At 45.0% G+C, this 17,974-nt stretch overlaps 1 long non-coding RNA gene across 1 annotated transcript; it reads right to left on the minus strand.

Annotated features, from left to right (window-relative positions):
* Positions 1 to 2,758: 2,758 nt before the first annotated feature.
* LOC307115100 lies at positions 2,759 to 17,759 on the minus strand. The gene is made up of 3 exons (XR_013815075.1): positions 17,602 to 17,759; positions 12,238 to 12,352; positions 2,759 to 10,187 (listed from the first exon to the last, which is right to left on the minus strand). It is a non-coding gene; the product is annotated as an uncharacterized lncRNA (long non-coding RNA).
* Between the last annotated feature and the right edge of the window lie 215 nt (positions 17,760 to 17,974).

A 17,974-nucleotide genomic window follows, 5' to 3' on the forward strand; every position in this document is an offset into this window, starting at 1 on the left:
TCAGAAGTGAAGTGTTTGGGGTAAAAGTAAAGGAGGAACACAATAAGGAAGACCTGGATTTTTCCCTACCCAGGAAAGTTTCTGTAAAACATCTTTAAGTTACTGTAATAGGCATCAATAGTTACTTTGCCTTGGAGGGGGGGGGGGGCATCTGTAAACGTGTCAACGATAAAAAGTTATACTTTTTCTTACGTTCAGAGTGGCAGCACCACCTTGTGGTCACCCCTGTGTGACGCTCCAGTCCACGAGGAATGAGACTCCACCCGGACTTCTTACTATTATGCTTCTCTCCAAATAGCTAAAGTGAAACATTAAATAGTAAAGAGATCATTCTTATCATTAAAAGTGTAGACCTGCCCAGCCGGTGTGGCTCAGGGGTTGAATGTTGACCCATGAACTAGGAGGTCACAGTTTGATCTTGGTCAAGGCACTTGCCCTGGTTGAGGTCTCGATCCCCAGTAGGGGGTCGTGCAGGAGGCAGCTGATCAATGATGTTCCTCTCATCCATGTTTCTCTCTCCCTCTCCCTTCCTCTCTCTCCTCTCTCTGAAATCAATAAAAACATTGTTTAAAGTGCTCTAACGGGATTCATGTACTGCAGGATGTCTGGGCTCAAAGGGTGATTGGCTGTATTGGATGATGTGTTCATCTGTATTGAATGATGACCGGTGACCACAAAGCAAAATTAGCTTTCAAGCTTGGTGTTACTAGTGGACAAGGAGCCACATACTAAACCTGACAAGTGCATGGAAGGACTTATAAACTCAGAGACCTCAGGTAACAACATAGGATGGTCTGAAATTAAAACTTCTTAAAGGTGGGTCATGACTGGTTGTCACATCCTAGGCTGGTATTATTAATGGCACCAGATGTTACCGGTGAAGCTAGACCTCAGTCCTTGAGTTTGGCTAAGAAAGAATTCAGAGCCAAGAACTCAAACACAAGCAGAAGTTTTAGAAAATCAGAGAGATAGAGTGAGACAGCTGAGCGGTGTGAACTCAGGAAACAAGTTACTGAGGCAAAAGAAGGGCCTTTGGAGCTTAGGAGAAAGCCAAGGGAAGCCTTGAGGGAAGAAAGGGGGAAGGAAAGGCAGGGACCTGCTCTAGAGAGAGAGAGAGAGCACGCGTGCACTGGGTTCTTTCTCTCAAGTTTTTATCTGGTTTCCAATGGCAGGGATTATAGGGGAGGATTTCAGTAGAATGAAATCAGCTTTCCAGGTGTGTCCTTTCATGGTCGTGGTCTCTACCAATTAGTCAGCACTAGAGGGTCAGAGGTCATTAGTCATTGCACCTGGCCCTGATGTCAGCCATGGCGTCACTTCATCTGGTTTCGCTGCTTTTCTAGGCCTGGCGCTGAACACAACTGAGGCCTAGATGTGATCTCTAGTTTGACAAAAACTGTCTCTGTGGTCAATAGATGTGATGCTTTATATCCAAGATTATTTGGTGCAAGTCAGGCCCTCACTGTCCTGAGGGCTTGCTGCTTCAGGGAGTGGACGTGCAAGGGCTTTTATGGGAGTTATCTGAGGCTCTTCTCTGGCCCCCTTGTTCCTCCTCTAAAGGGTCGCCATGTGACTAGCAACATGCCAGGGGAGACAAGGTCAGAGGAGGGTCCAAACTGCATGACCAGCAATATGAAAGGTCAGGGGGTCTAAGCTGTACGATCAGCAATCTGCTAGCAGAGGAAAGGTCATGCTGGAGGTGAGGTCCCACCCTACAATACTTGTTTTTCCCAGTTTTGTCCATTGCCATGCACCTGGGCTTTCTGCCCTGGTGACCTTCAATACCTGGCCTATTGCTCCTACTCCGCTCATGTCTAACTGCCTAGAGCAGGGGTCCTCAAACTTTTTAAACAGGGGGCCAGTTTACTGTCCCTCAGACCATTGGGAGGGCCGGACTATAGTTTAAAAAAAACTATGAACCAATTCCTATGCACACTGCACATATCTTATTTTGAAGTAAAAAAACAAAACTGCAAAAACACCCGCATGTGGCCCACGGGCTGTAGTTTGAGGATGCCTGGCCTAGTGTATCAGAATCTTCCTTGACAAGAGTCAATCTTTACCTTAACTAAGCCAGTCTACTGTGACTTTTTTTTTTTTTTTGCATCTACAATAACATACCTTTGGACTATCAGAGTAATCCCTTTTATTCTGACCCTCAGGGCACAATCTCCTAGCAGAGCAGAGACCATGGAACCCATTACTGTTATCTTGTTGCCCAAATACCATCTCTTTGTGCTGTAAATGTTCATTGTTAATTAGCCTATACCCTTTACCAGCCAATGTAAAAAAGAGTATTTGTCTCTTCACTTTACTCTTTATCCAATCTCAGAGATTTCCCTAATCTACCACCAATGCATTTCATGTAACCCTCCTTGGATTTTACTGTATAAAATAAACTACAAAACTGACATTCTCTGGAGCATTCCCCAATCTATTGAAATTTTGCTTCCTGGCAATTGTCATCAGTTTGGCTCAAATAAACTCATAAAAATTCTTTACAGGTTTGGACATTTCTTACATAGACATATTTTATTAAGTTGTTTACAGTTAAGCAATTTTGAAAATGCTCCCAAAAATATAAATGGACTTTATGTCACATCACTTAAGAAAATATAAAACAACCCCTTCCTGCCCCCCGTCCCCCAGCCCCTGGTGTGGTTCAGTGGTAGAGCACAGGGCCATGGACCAAAGGGTCGCAGGTTCAACTCCTGATCAAGGGCATGCACCTTGGTTGCAGGTTCAATCCCTGGCACCTTGGTTGCAGGTTCAATCCCTGGCCCTGGTCAGGACACATTCAGGAGGCAACCAATTAATGTGTCTCTCACATTGATGTTTTTATCTCTCTCCCCCTCGCCCTTCCTCTCTGAAATCAATCTAGATAATAGAGGTAATATGCAAATGGTCGTCACGCCATGATGCATAACAACCAAACAGGAGGGCGGGGCAGTGAGCTACGTGCGGCGGAGAGCTACGAGCGGCGGTGGGCTGGGCAGCCAGCTGAGGCAAGCGGCAGCGAGCTACTCGCGCACTGATTCGTGCACAGGGCCACTAGTAAAAATATATTCTAAAGAATAACTATTCTTAACTGCTACTCTAAAACCCCACTATTTCAGGTGAATGGCTTATAGGTCCTTACTAGTCATCTGATGTGTTATAGAATCTTGGCATTAGCACTTTCGTGTACAATTTATCTGTCTTGCATGTTGGGCCCTCTCCTCGTCTACCGTGGGAGCAGTGGCACCATTCTCTAAATGAGCAAAGCAGGAGGTCATTGTCTTAGCCAAAGTCACATGGTCAGGACAAGATTCAGAGTATGCGCCCCAGGTCTTCCTGCCTGGGCGCTTTCATGGCATGTCCCAAACTGACTGAGTCCAGGTCCCGTGTCTAGGGAGCGGTCCTCACCTCCCTCGACTCCTGCTCTTTCTAGCCACCCTGGGCTTCTGTCCTTTCATTGACGTAGCTCTCACTTTTCCATTGGTCCGTATTCCACTCCCCTTGGAAACCTTTACTTCTTGCTGCTCATTGAAGCTTCATGAGGAGGCCTGTTCTGCAGGTGAGCTCACCATAGGCCAGTTGCACATTGACCCCAGAGCAGTCCATTTTCAAAGAAGGGATAACATGAGAAATGAGCCTTCCCAGGCCATTGTTGGGGAAGAGGGTCTGTAGCTGCTGGCTTAGCTGAGTTTCAAGTCCATCACCCGGGGATGAGAACAATGGGAGACTGAAGCCTGCAGATCTGGAGGGAAAGGCAGTGGTCTTCCTGATGCCTTTCACTGGTTTAACTGCTGGCATAAAGTTGTCTGTGGTAACAGCAGAATCTGCAGAGAACGGAGGCCTCTATGCAAACATCACTCTTGTTCATGGCTGGGCTAGAAAACTAGTTTGAGAATCTCTGATTCGATATGTAAAAAACGGACTCAGCCCAGCCGGCATGGCTCAGTGGTTGAGTGTGGACCTATGAACCATGAGATCACAGTTCAATTCACTAGTCAGGGCACTTGACCCAGTTGCAGGCTTGCTCCACAGTGGCGGGTGTGAAGGAGGCGGCCAATCAATGATTAGCATCATTGATGTTTCTCTCTCTCTCTCTTCCTCTCCCTTCCTCTCTGAAATCAGTAAGAAAACAAATTGTTCCCAAGCATTTACATATTGATGAAAAGCTCAGTATATTTACAAGTTATCAAAGGAAGAATTAGAGAAAGTTATTGAAAAATGAAATGCAACACCTACTTCATCACTTGATAAGTTCAAGATCTTAATGAACAAGCAAGGTGTTATCAAAAGTACCTCAGCAGGAGTCAAATTAGATATATACACCTGTGATTCAATAAGGATAGTTCTATCATTTAAGAAAAAAGAAAGCAGAAAAGCAGTAAAAGGGAAGTGTCAGGAAACACGCATAATGCTGCCACTGATGACAGCAAAGGTGAACAAACCAATAATCAGTAGCTTTCTATTATGGCGAATGAAGATTCTGATAGATTTATCTTAAAGGAAGAAAAGGAGAAGAGACCAAAAGCTCACCTGTTTGTGAAAAAAAGAGGGTGCATTTAAGAAAGAAAGCACTCCATTAAAGTTGGCATTCCAACTTTAATGAACCCCAAACTTGAAACAACCAGTAGAACACAAGACATCATACTGGAGACTATAAGAGAGAATGAGGTTGTAGAAGAGCAAATTACACTCAGAGGCAACCTTCTTGAGAACAGAATGCTAGACTATTACAAGATGCAATTGTGACCAAACACTTTTGCAAAACAAAGGCGATAGAAATAGCTCCCAAGAAAATGAATTCTGAGGTTTCTAATAGTTCTGAAAAAAGAAAAGTGTCTGTTGCATGAAAATCACATTTGCGGAATGAAATTGCCAAGCTAAGACTGGACTTACTATAGACACAGAAAAAAAATCAGAACCAGCCCTAACTGGTTTGGCTCAGTGGATAGAGAGTCAGCCTGCGGACTGAAAGGTCCCAGGTTCGATTCCCGTCAAGGGCATCTACCTTGGTTATGGGCACATCCCCAGTAGAGATTGTGCAGGAGGCAGCTGATCGATGTTTCTAACTCTCTCTCCCTCTCCCTTCCTCTCTGTAAAAAAAAAAAAAATCAATAAAAAAAAAATTTTTTTAAATCAGAACCAGGAAATGGGGACAAAATATTTTGAGGACATTGCAGTTGTCAAAGAAAAGAATGACCATCTTCAAAAGACAATAAAACTGAATGAGGAAACATTAACAAAAACAGTATTTCAATATAATAGACAGTTTGAAGTTCTGACAGCTGAGATAACAATGCTAAACTGTAAATGAACAACAAAACAGAGGAAGACTGGAAGCAGAAGTTCAATCATACCAGTCTAGACTGGCTACTGCTGGTATACAGGATCATGAGCATTGTCAGACATCAAAAAGATATCTAAAACTTGCTTCCCTGGGACGAGGTGGCCGAGTAGTTAAGGCAATGGACTGCTAAAACTTGCTTTCCAGAGAGCAAGAGATGAATGGTTTTGTTTATTGGACAAAATGAATTTTGTTATGTCTAACCTAAAATATAACAATGATATTTTCCCAACAACTTTCTAAAGTGGAAAGTAAATACAATAGCTTAGACATTGAGCTTTGTCACACAAGAGATGCTCTCAAAGAAAGTACATTGGTTTTAGAAGGTGTAAAAAGGGACCTCAGCCAAAAGTGTCAAAAGAAGGAAATTGAACACCTGTTCAAGGAACAAGGAAAGTGAACAAAGACACTGGAAAACAGGAATCATCACAGAGTCTATCTCACCTACAGAGTGAAATATGTGGCTTCGACAGCAACTGGATCATGCTCAAAACAAAGCTAACAGGGAAGAAAAGACAATAATGAATACCCACGATCAGTTTCAGGATCTGATAAAAATACTGGATGCTGAAAGTGAAAAGCATGTTCTTATGCTGAAGTTATTAACCAACCAATGGCATCATTTTAAAGAAGGAATAGATCAGTATGAAATGTGATACATCTGGATGAAGAAAAACACCTCACAGGAGTTAGCAGTGGAAGCACTCACTCCCAAGGAAATACAAAAACTAAAGGATGAAAAAGAGAAGTGGAGGACAACATGGCGTCACATGCGGAGTTGGTACCTAGTGGGCTGGTCGATGTCCACTTGCCGCCCAAGGCAAAAGTAGTTACGGCAGCAGCAGCAGGTTTGATTGACCTGACACATATGAGAAATGCCACCTGTGGGGGAACTCGCTCAATCAACACCACGTGTTTATTGGCAACCTTCCCTCTCCTCTACGACATACCAGGCAAGCCATGGGACAAGTGCACACAACCTGACAGAGGAGTTCCTGGGAAAGATGGCTCCGTGATCGAGTGGGACGTTATAACCGAAGTGGATTCAGAACAACATCTCCTCATTGTCAAAGCTGCCCTCGGATTGATGTACTATGTTGTTTGTCGACCTCAACAGAACCCTAAGAACCAAATAAACAAAAGATTCAGTGTACTTTACACTACAGTATTCCCAGCTAGACAAGCTCCATCAGTGGAACTGGATCCTGCATTAGACATCAAGGCGACTGCAGATTGGCTCAATTTTGAAGGACTTGATCTGCCCATCCTCAACACCTTGTTGTTCATGAAGGACGATAACCTTCACGGAAAACATCTAGAGCCTTTGTTACACAGCTCAAGTTGTTCTCTTCTTTCGCAGAGATGACACCATTCATGGTGATGAAATCCCTTATAAACGAAGGAGTGAATCACATAACTGCAATGCGACCAGTATCTGAGGATGCAGCTAAGCTGGTAGCTACTGAAAAAGAGCCCTTTGATCAACATTCTAGGGAAAGGTTTCCTTATCTAAAGATTTTACGACTTGAAGGACATGAAAGAATAACTCCTCAAGCGTTCCCAAATCTATTTCGAGCTGCTACAATGTGGAAACGGAAGTGTGAGGGCACCTTTCGGGATTACAGAATAACAAAGGAACTTCAAGCAGACATATCAGAGCAAGACGTTGAAGAAGTTATGATGTTGCCTCCCATTAAGAAGAGAGGTATCTCCAATATTAATTATGACAGCTTAAAAGCAGTGTACGGGCTTGGATCTGAAGAGGTTAACCAAATCCTTGGTATCACAACTAAAGGAAGTGAGCCTGACTAAGACCGTGAAAAGGATAGAAACCGGGATTCAGCATCAAATGATTTACAACTAGTTGTGAGAGCCATAGAGAGATTAGCAGAGAGGCAGGATGAGATGATTTCGATTCTTCGATCTAAGTAAGATTATCATACACTTCTCAGTCATCATCTACCTCAGCAATTAAAGAAAAAAAAAAAGAGAGAGAGAGAGAAGTGGAGCCGAAACCGGTTTGGCTCAGTGGATAGAGCGTCGGCCTGTGGACTGAAGGGTCCCGGGTTCGATTCCGGTCAAGGGCATGTACCTCGGTTGCGGGCACATCCCCAGTGGGAGGTGTGCAGGAGGCAGCTGATCGATGTTTCTAACTCTCTATCCCTCTCCCTTCCTCTCTGTAAAAAATCAGTATTTTTTTTTTTTTAAAAAGAGAAGTGGAAACAAAAAGCAGTAAATCTCGGAACATATATGGAAATGCATATGACAGAAGACTGTGAAGTAGAACAGTACAAACTGAAGGCTGAAGAAAGCGCGTTCCATAGTGTAATGGTTAGCACTCTGGACTCTGAAGAAAGCGCAAAGGATGTAGGAGACAAATTGACACAAGTCAACTCATTTTTACAGGGCTCAGAAGCAGCTAGCAGAGGTCAACACCAAAGTTCTGCTTCTTGTAGAAACAACTAAACAGATGACTGAGCACTTAGACCAGTCCTGGAGAACCTTGTGTTGAAAATCCTAATCACAGTTGTGTATGCAATAGAAAACTTGGTGATTCCTACTTTGAGAATCTTTTCTCATGAATTAAATAAACTCGTCATACTAAGATGATTAATGTCTGTTTTTAAGTGAAAATTTTTGTCATCTTCTTACGTGAGAACATTCTTAATTGCTACTTACAGCATTTTTCAGTTTTTATAAAATGTCTTGCTGAGCAGTTGTACATTTTTTAAACAGTTTAATGTAAGAAATATTTGAATTTGAATTTAAAAATAAAAAAACAAAACAGGGAAATGTGAGCTCTGTGCGTCCCCTGCTTTGTCCCATCTTTATCCCACTCAAATTTACCTCCATCTTGCATTTGGGTGAGCATCTCTTATGCCAGAAATACAGAAAAGAGCCCTTTGGAAGTAAAGGCACACTGACAATTAGTGATTCATGCCCTGTTCCATGTCTCTCACACGTACAGCTCTGGTCTTATTAGGGCTAAATGGGTACATGAGTCCATACTCATGAGCAAAATCACCACAGACCTGGGACCCTGAAAACGAGCCCTTGCATGCTGGGCTTTCAGACGTTCTCTGTGTCTGTTTAAAAAGCCCCACGATGTGTCTGGGGAGACCTGTGCATGTGGCTTGGCATGGAGTCCAGGCAGGACTTTCAGTCCCACTCGCTTTCTCGGCCCTTGGCCGAGTGCCCTCATGCAGTGAAAAAAACGCACCACCACGCTGGGCAGAAGCGGTTCCTCTCGACAGAAGCACTTCATCTCGGTCCCCTTTAGACTTAGTCTCACAGGCACCCTTGGAGGGTGCTTTTATTTTCCTCGCTTCTTTGATCCTGGAAGTTAAATCACACCAACTAGAAGCAGCTTTTTGGCTCCTTCTCGAATCTCGGTCTGGTTCAGAGGAGGTCCAGGCCTCCTCCCCTCCACTCCGGCCTCCACGATGTCCACAAGGGGGACCAGACCTCCACGGCCCCCGGGGCCTTCATCAGCCGCTCAGACCCGAGTGGGCCGGCACCAACCGCGGCTTTTCCCGAGTGGGCAGCGGCTACCAGGCTGGCCTGGATGCCAACGTGAGTCTGGCCTGGGATTATGGCGGGGCTGGGAAAGCATCACAGCTTTCCAAGTGAACCTGCTGAGGCCCCTGAAGCTGGAGGTGGACCCCAAAATTCAGGCGGTGCCCACCGGGACGAGGAGCAGATCAAGACCCTCAACGACAAGTCTGCTTCCTTCATGGGTGAGGTGCAGAGCCTGGAGCAGCAGAACAAGATGCTGGAGACCCAGTGGAGCCTCCTGCAGCGGCAGACAACTCGAGTACAATGGCCAACATGTCCGAGAGCTACATCAACAAATTCCAGCGGCAGCTGGACACGCTGGCCCAGGACAAACTGAGGCTGCAGGCAGAGTTTGGCAACCTGAAGGGGCTGGTGAAGGACTTGAAGAATAAGTCCAAGGATGAGATCAGCAAGCGCACAGAGATGGAGAATGAATTTGTCCTCATCAAGAAGGATGTGGATGGCCCTGGCTAGTATGTTCAGTGGTTAGAGTGTCCACCCATGGACCAAAGTGTCGTGGGTTCGATTCCCAGTCAAGGGCATGTACCTCGGTTACAGGTTCCCCAGTCCCTGTGGAAGCATGTGCAGGAGGTGACCAATTGATGTGTCTCTCTCACGTCAATGTTTCTCTCTCTTACTCCCCCACCTCCCTCCCTTCCACTCTCTCTGGAAATCAATGGAAAGAATATCTTCAGGTGAGATTTTTAAAAGAAGAAGAAAGATGTGGATGAAGCTTACATGAGCAAAGCAGAACTGGAGGCCCTCCTGGAAGGGCTGGCCGATCAAATCCACTTCTCCAGGCAGCTGTATGAAGAGATGCGTGAACCACAGTCCAGACCTCCCACACATCCATGGTGCTGTCCTTGGACAACCGCTCCCTGGAGCGGGAGCATCATCGCCGAGGTCAAGGCCCGGTACATGGAGATCCCCAACTGCAGCCGGGCTGAGGCTGAGACGAGACCATGTACCAGATCAAGTATGAGGAGCTGCAGACGTTGGCTGGGAAGCATGGGATGACCTGAATCGCACGAATCCTGAGATTTCTGAGAAGAACAGAACATCAGCCAACTCCAGGCTGAGATCGAGGGCCTCAAAGGCCAGAGGGCTTCCCTGGAGGCCCTGTCAGTGTTGGTGAGCAGTATGGGGAGCTGGCCTTCAAGGATGCTTGGACCCCACCTCCAATGGGGGTGGGCGCTAAGGGGTGGACTAGGCCTCGAATGGCAGGACACATGCTGGCTGGCTCCTTGTGCTTCTCAGGGATGCACTGGCACCTTCAGAGCTCTAGTGATTTTTTCTGAGAAAAAGAAAGACAGAGAGAGAGAGAGAGAGAGAGAGACATCAATTTGTTGTTCCACTTATTTATGCATTCATTGATTGATTCTTGTATGTACCCTGTGCCCTGACGGGAGATTGAACCTACAACCTTAGCATTTAGGGGTGACATTCTAACCTACTGAGCTTCCCGGCCAAGGCCTATAATTCCTCGCCTATCAATAAAAAAGAGACCACTTTTGATAATGAAAAACTCATGGGACAGCTTTTTGTCAGTCCATACATCCCAGCCAAATACATTGGGAATCAGCAAGCATTTGACTGCCATTTAGAGAGAAGAAAAATAAGCCCCAACTTAAACCTATGACTGGCAACACAACAAAAGGAGAAAAGGCTTCTTTGGAAAAAGTGGTTATTTACTCAGAACATTCCATAGCGTCAACTATAGTAACCATAGTGAGGGTTAGTCCCTTGGTCCCCAAGGGCCAAATGCCCAGTACTGAAGAAAAGCCAAGGCTAGCTAAAAATAATAATAAAGTAAAATAAAAAGCCAAGGCTAGGAGACCCCACTCAGTGAGACCCTCTGCACATCTACTGTGACTCCTTCCTGTCCTGCCTCAGATGCGGAGGGAGCCTGAGGCTTCCTCTCTCCATCTCCTCAGGGTGCCCGTGTTCTTGCTACCATCACAGTTTACCATGATTAACACCCACTGCTAACAGGTCCTCATCTGGACACGCCCTTCTCCATTTACCCACTGATTCTTTAGCTTGGTCCCTGCTCCCACATATCCCAGCCCACATAACAGAAGGCTGGCTACAGAAAAAACCACCGTGTCCACCCTTGCTCTTTGCTTATATTTAGGCAGGCATCTGGGATGTAGACTGAGATTTGCCGGGTTGTGTGCCAATGTGGAATGTTCAATAAATCTATGGAATAACACTTGGGGCCCTAAAATACAGAAGGGAAAAAGCAATTGTTGTCAGATGCCTACTTGGCTTTCATTTCATGTCATTTCTTTTCTTTTCAGCTTTATTTGGGGAACCATACAAAGCTCCTGACTGCGTGAAGGTCAAGTGTACCATTGCGCAGCGAGGTGGTGAGGGTCAGAGGATAGGTAAGGGCTCTGAGAAAGGAGGAACAGGGGCTTGCCAAGCACCTAAAACTGGGAGCCAGGGACCTGGGCAATAGATGACAGCACTTAGTACTTCCTGGTCGTGTTTTTCTCACCTGTGAAAGGAGATTAAAATGCATGTCCTATCCACCTTGGGGTGGAAGGGAGTAATATAATTGGTCAAAACATTGTTTTGAAAAATAAGCAGCACTGTCTTTATATAAGTAGCACAGCATGATTATTTATGATGTGCCCAGATCACTGACAGAGACCGTATTCAAGCTGTGTAGGCATGAAAGCACATTTTGCAAGTTATCAAGAAGGTGCCAATAACCTAATATGTAGAAAAATACTTAAAAGCAACCGAGTGTCCGGTGGGTAGAAAGCCTGGAGGTTCAAAGCAAGTTTGGGGTTGGACAGTCTAAGTACACAACAGCCCTCACGTACATGAGAAGGGCGGGGCAGCAGCCTCTGGTGATGGAACTAGAAACTCTCAGGTTCCAAATAAAACTTTCATAAAACAGTGTCATTTGTACTCTTTTTATAAAACTGCAAAAACAAACAAAATAAACATGTATCTTCCTAGCCAGTTTGCTCAGTGGTTAGAGTGTCAGCCCACAGACTAAAGGGTCCTGGGTTCATTTCCAGTCAAGGGCACGTACCTCAATTGCAGGCTCGATCCCTGGCCCCAGCCGGGGTGCATGTGGGAGGCAACCAATCGATGTGTCTCTCTCACATAGATGTTTCTCTCTTTTCTTCTCTCTCCCCCTCCCTCCCTTCTACTCTAGCTAAAAGTCAATGGAAAAAATATCCTCATGTGAGGATTAACAAAAATAATAATGATAATAATAAGAATGCAGTTACATTATTTGTTTACACTTTTATCATTGATTAAAAATAAAAAATTAAAACAAATTAAATAATAATTTTAAATGTTATTATCAGGCAATTCCGACTCACCACAATCTGTGTTTGTCAGACATTCAGTATCAAATGCAGTTTGACTGTCTTGCCCACAGTCTCAATATTATTTTTAAATTGGCAGAGGTAGCAGGCCAAACAGCTAGGTAAAATCCTATAAATGGAAACACAGAGAATTCAATTAGTGGCAAAGGAGTTACTAGAGTAGGTAGAAGAGGTAGGCCACTTGCTACTCTTAAACATTGTAAATAAATAGAGAGGAGGACAGACGTGCCCAACAGAAGGGTAAGTGTGGCAGGGGGTATGGGATGCCTAGAATAAAGGTGATAAGGATTGGGATTGGGTGACACTAATGCATAGTTTAATTGTATCTCCCTCTCCCAACCCAAAGTCTCACTTTGGATTGAGCGTCCACAGGAAGAGGAAGACTTCTCAGAAGACTCCGAATAAGTCGCCAACTTATGGAGTCCCTTTCTCAATTCCTAATTGTAAGTGTAAGTATATAAGAAATTACTCTGGGCATAAAAACATGATGTGGCAGGAGAGATCAACCAAAGGACTTGTATGCATGCATATAAGCCTAACCAATGGACACAGACACCAGGGGGGTGAGGGCATGAGTGGGGGGACGGGGGGGAGCAATGTGGGGATAAGGACACATATGTAATACCTTAATCAATAAAGGGGGGAAAAAAAGAAGAAAAACACTGTTTGGCTAAATAACAGATTGCATTGGTCAAATCTGGGCAATTTGAACATCCAAAAGAAAAATGATAAGGTGCAACATAATTAATTTAAAGAAGAGCATAATGATACTCAAAAAGAAAAGAGGGGAAGCTATTATTTATAGAATAACGCTTCCAGCTAATAAATGTAGAAGGAATAATAGAATTTTTAAAAGTGTCATTTTGTAACCACCAATAATCAATTCAGACACAGATTATCATTGATGCACAGTTGGTAAAAAGTTGAGAGTAGAATCTTCCCTGATCCCAAAGTACCATCCCACAGATTATGTGTTAGTTACCAAGGGGAATATAACTACAATGGAGAGATCTGCACTAAGTGATCAAGTGTAGCCCATTATGGGCCCCCGAAGTGAGGAGACAGGAAGAATACATCACCTATGCAGTAAACCCTCGATTTTTCAGACCTTGATTTAATGGACTTCAAATTTAACCGACAAAATTTCTGATCCGTATGTCATATGTGAAAATTAACACCTTGTTAATTTTAAAATGCTTTTAACCAAGATTTGCTTATTATTAAATTAAAAGGTTATTTTTTGTTATTATTTCACTGCTATTTTTAACAAATTTTAGCAAATAGGCCATATTTTAGAAAAAACAATGTAGTAATTTCACCAACATAAATAAATATCACATATCTACAACTACAGTCTACATATTTAAATGCAAGAATCACCACTTGTAACCATAGGTCAGTGAATGATTAGCACATGATCACACCAAATCCTGTGTGGTAATTGGTTCTGTTGTCTCATGACGACTTTCTGCAGCAGTGTTTGTTTGTTTGTTTGTTTGTTTGTTTGTTTGTTTTAATCCTCACCCGAGGATATTTTTCTATTGATTTTTTAGAGAGAGTGGAAGAGAGAGGGAAAGACAGAGAGAAACATCCATGTGAGAGAAACACATCTATTGGTTGCCTCCTGCACAAACCCCGACCAGGTCCTGGGCAGGAGAGGAGCCTGCAACCGAGGTACATGCCCTTGACCAGAATCAAACCCAGGGTCCTTCGGTCCGCAGGCCAATGCTCTATCCACTGAGCCAAACTGGCTAGGGCTCAGCAGCAATTTTAACCCATGGCAGCCAATGTTCCCACCTAAACTAAGCCTGGCCCCAGCCGTGTGCATCTGTTTACTCGCAGTGACTGGTGAATGCAGTATACCTATTCAGTATAAATTTAAAATTATATTAATACATATAGAAAGCTTTTCTGTGAAATTAAACTTTTCATACATACTTAATTTTAATTACACAAACGTGTCTACAGAAGTAAAAACAGGTTAGCTAATTTGTCAATTTTTTAACATATGCATTCAGAAAACCTACTTTATTATGTAACGGATTTTTCGGCTTTAATGGGCACCCCTCACCCCAATTAGTCTGTTATAGTGAGGTTTTACTGTATTCTTCCCAAAACAGTTTATCTTGAATCTTGCAAACAAATCTAGACTGAGGGACAACATGCAAGGCAGCTATCTTAAACACATCAAAAATGCCAGTGTCAGAAAAGACTAAAATAAAAAAGTGTAGGAAAATTGGACTATAGGAAACAAAGACTCCACATGTGATGCCTGATCTTTGATTGGATCCTGGATCAAGATTTAAATACTATTATAGGGGGAGGGGAATACTACTGGCTTTTGGCCAAGATGGAGTAACTAGGACCAGTTTAACCTCCTTCCCTCCCTTCCACGCACTCTCTGAAAAACAATGGGGGAGGGGGAGGAATAATCCAATAAAATAAAATAATAAACAAAAGCTGTTAAATTCCTGAGGTTGTTTCAACCACTAATTCTGTGGATGACTGAATCTTTGCCTTTAGATTTGTCCTCTTCCCTCAGCAACAACTTACCTATTCAGTTTATATACACACTAGAAGCCCAGTGCACGAAATTCGTGCACGGCGGGGGGTTGTCCCTCAGCCCAGCCTGTACCCTCTCCAATCTGGGACTCCTGGAGGGATGTCCGACTGCCCGTTTAGGCCCGATCCTAGTGGGATTGGGCCTAAACAGGCAGTCGGACATCCTTCTCACAATCCAGGACTGCTGGCTCCCAACTGCTTGCCTGCCTGCCTTCCTGATTGCCCCTAACCGCTTCTGCCTGCCATCCTGATCACCCCCTAACCACTCCGCTGCCAGCCTGGTTGATGCTTAACTGCTCCCCTTCCAGCCTGTTTGCCCCCAACTTCCCTCCTCTGCCAGCCTGGTCACCCCTAACTGCCCTCTCCTTCAGGGTTGATCACCTCCAACTGCCCTCCCTTGCAGGCCGGGTGCCTCCCAACTGCCCTCTCCTGCTGGCCATCTTGTGGTGGCCGTCTTGTGTCCACATGGGGGCAGGATCTTTGACCACATGGGGGCAGCTATATTGTGTTGCAGTGATGATCAATCTGTATATTACTCTTTTATTAGATAGGATAGAGGCCTGGTGCACGGGTGGGGGCCAGCTGGTTTGCCCTGAAGGGTGTCCCGGATCATGGTGGGGTTCCCTTGGGGCGTGGGGCGGCCTGAGCGAGGGGCCTGTGGTGGTTTGCAGGCCAGCCACGCCCCCTGGCAACCCAAGCAGAGGCCCTGGTATCTGGAATTTATTTTCCTTCTACAATTGAAACTTTGTAGCCTGGAGCAGAGCCAAGCCTGCTACTCCCTCCGGGGCAGCAGCCATTTCTGTGGCAGTTAATTCACCTTCTACAATTGAAACTTTGTAGCCTTAAGCGGGTGAGCCCGGCCAGGGTGTGCAGAAAGCTTTGCTTCCCCTGTTGCTGCCGGCAACCCTGGCCTGCTCTCTCAAGCTCCATTCTGCCGCCATTTGTTTGAATTTGTTTACCTTCTATAATTGAAACTTTGTAGCTTGAGTGGAGGCTTAGGCCTGCAACGGCTATGGAAAGCTTGGATTGCTCTGTTACCTGGGAAACCTTGCTCTCTGTGGCTGTAGCCATCTTGGATGGGGTTAATTTGCATACTCGCCCTGATTGGCTGGTGGGCATGGCTTGGGTGGTGGGTGTGGCTTATGTAGTGGAGTGATGGTTAATTTGCATATTACCATTTTATTAGAGAGGATTTTTCAGGAAGGTCAGGAAAAGAAAGATACCCATCTGCCCCATTTCCACTCAACCAGAAGCCTTCCTTCCCAACTGCTGTACGTGCACCTGTTATACCGCCATCATTCTTATCATCCAGGACAGAAATTTCCCAGGGTCTTATTTTTCTCTTTCCTCTACATCCCACCCCCCACCTCCCGTCAGTTACTAAATCTTGTCAGTTCTGCCTTTTGTGTCCCCAGGATTTTCTTTCTACTCCTGTCACAACCGCTGTGGTCCAGCGCCTTCTCACTTTACTCCTAGATTTTGCTAGAGCATTCTATTTGGTCTCCCTGAATCAAGCTTTCCACTCTAGATCGCTCTGCATATGGAATCTAAAATAATCATATTGTAATCATCTGTCTCTCTCATTTGAAAACTTTCAGTGGCTCTATTTCAGTGTAACTTTCACACCCTTAACAGGTTTTCATAATCATACTAGAGGCCCAGTGCACGGATTCATACACCGCCGGGGTCCCTCAGCCTGGCCTGCGGGATCAGGACAAAACTGGCTCTCGGACATCCCCCAAGGGGTCCTGGATTGCAAGAGGGCACAGGCCAAGCAGAGGGACCCCACCGGTGCACCATTGGGGCCGCGGAGGGACTGCAGGAGGGCTCCGGGGCGAGTCCAGCCTGTCTCACCCAGTCCTAATAGGCCGGACCCCAGCAGCAAGCTAACCTACCACCTGGTGGTAAGTGTGTGTCATAGCGACTGGTCGGACACTTAGCATTATTAGGCTTTTATACATATAGATTTTTCACTGCTTCCTAAACCAATTCTTTACAGCCAGACTGGTCTATTAAGTCCTGATCACTCCTGCAGCCATGCTTTTGCCTACACTGCACTCACTGGTTTTTCTCTATTTAATGAATCATAGACTCCCTTTAAGTGCCAGCTAAAGTTCTAGCTTATTCATGCAGCTTTCTCTGACTCCCACATCCCAGTGACTACAGGTTCTGGTGAATTATAATATCTCTTTTAGTACTTAATTATATATCACCTCCCCTTTTACGCATATCCCCTTACTTCCCACCTATCATTGTTATGTTCTTTGGACGATGTCATATTTCTGTAGCTTCCACAGCACTTAGCCCTGGATTGGGCACAAAATGGGTGATATATATAGAGAGAGCCAGGGGGCAAAGGTGAGTTCTGGACATATCTGAGGGATCCAACAATAATAATAGCTGACACATATATATGTTTGGCAGTGATATGTGCTTTACATATATTAACCCGTCTAAATCTCACAACAATCCTCTGTGGTGGTACCTATATAATCTTCATTTTACAGATGAGGAAATTGAATCCCAACGCTAATAAATGACATACTTAAGTGCAAACCCAGTCACACTGGCTCTAGAGTCTCTGCTCTCAACCACTCTGTGGTATCATCGCCAATAAGGTGAGGAGAGGGCCGTGTTGCTTTAAAGAGGATGGAGCAAAAGGGGGAGAAGAGTAGAAGGGATGAAATGACGGCAAAAAAAATATGGATAAGAATAAATAATACGGGTAAATACAACTGCTGAGATGACTCTGGTTGCTGAGTTACGGTAACTTCCAGGTGGGTGCTAACTCTCTACCTGCTCTCGCGGTGGACGTAGGAGGAGCTGTAGTCAGGAGCCTCCCAACTAGGCAGCTCCGCTCCGCGCCGGTCCGCCCGCTTCCCTCCGGGGAGACCTCGCCAGTGTCCCGGATCCAACCGCTCCCGCCAGGGAAACGAACTCTCCAGTTTTCCGTTGAAAACGCTCCAGTTTTCCGTTGAAAATGCGTTCTCCGAGCCAGAGCGGGACTGGCTCCGCTGAAAGTCCCGCCCCTGGTCCCTGATTGGTATGTCCTTGATTCTGTGCCTTTGATTAGTCCAAAGGCACTATCCTGATTGGTCAGAATAGAGCCGCTCTGATTGGTCAGAACTGCACAGCTGATTGGATGAGGAAAGCTTCAGTCCCATTGGTT

The sequence above is a fragment of the Cnephaeus nilssonii genome (genome assembly GCF_951640355.1).
Source record: "Cnephaeus nilssonii genome assembly, chromosome: 19".
Classification (NCBI taxonomy): Eukaryota; Metazoa; Chordata; class Mammalia; order Chiroptera; family Vespertilionidae; genus Cnephaeus; species Cnephaeus nilssonii.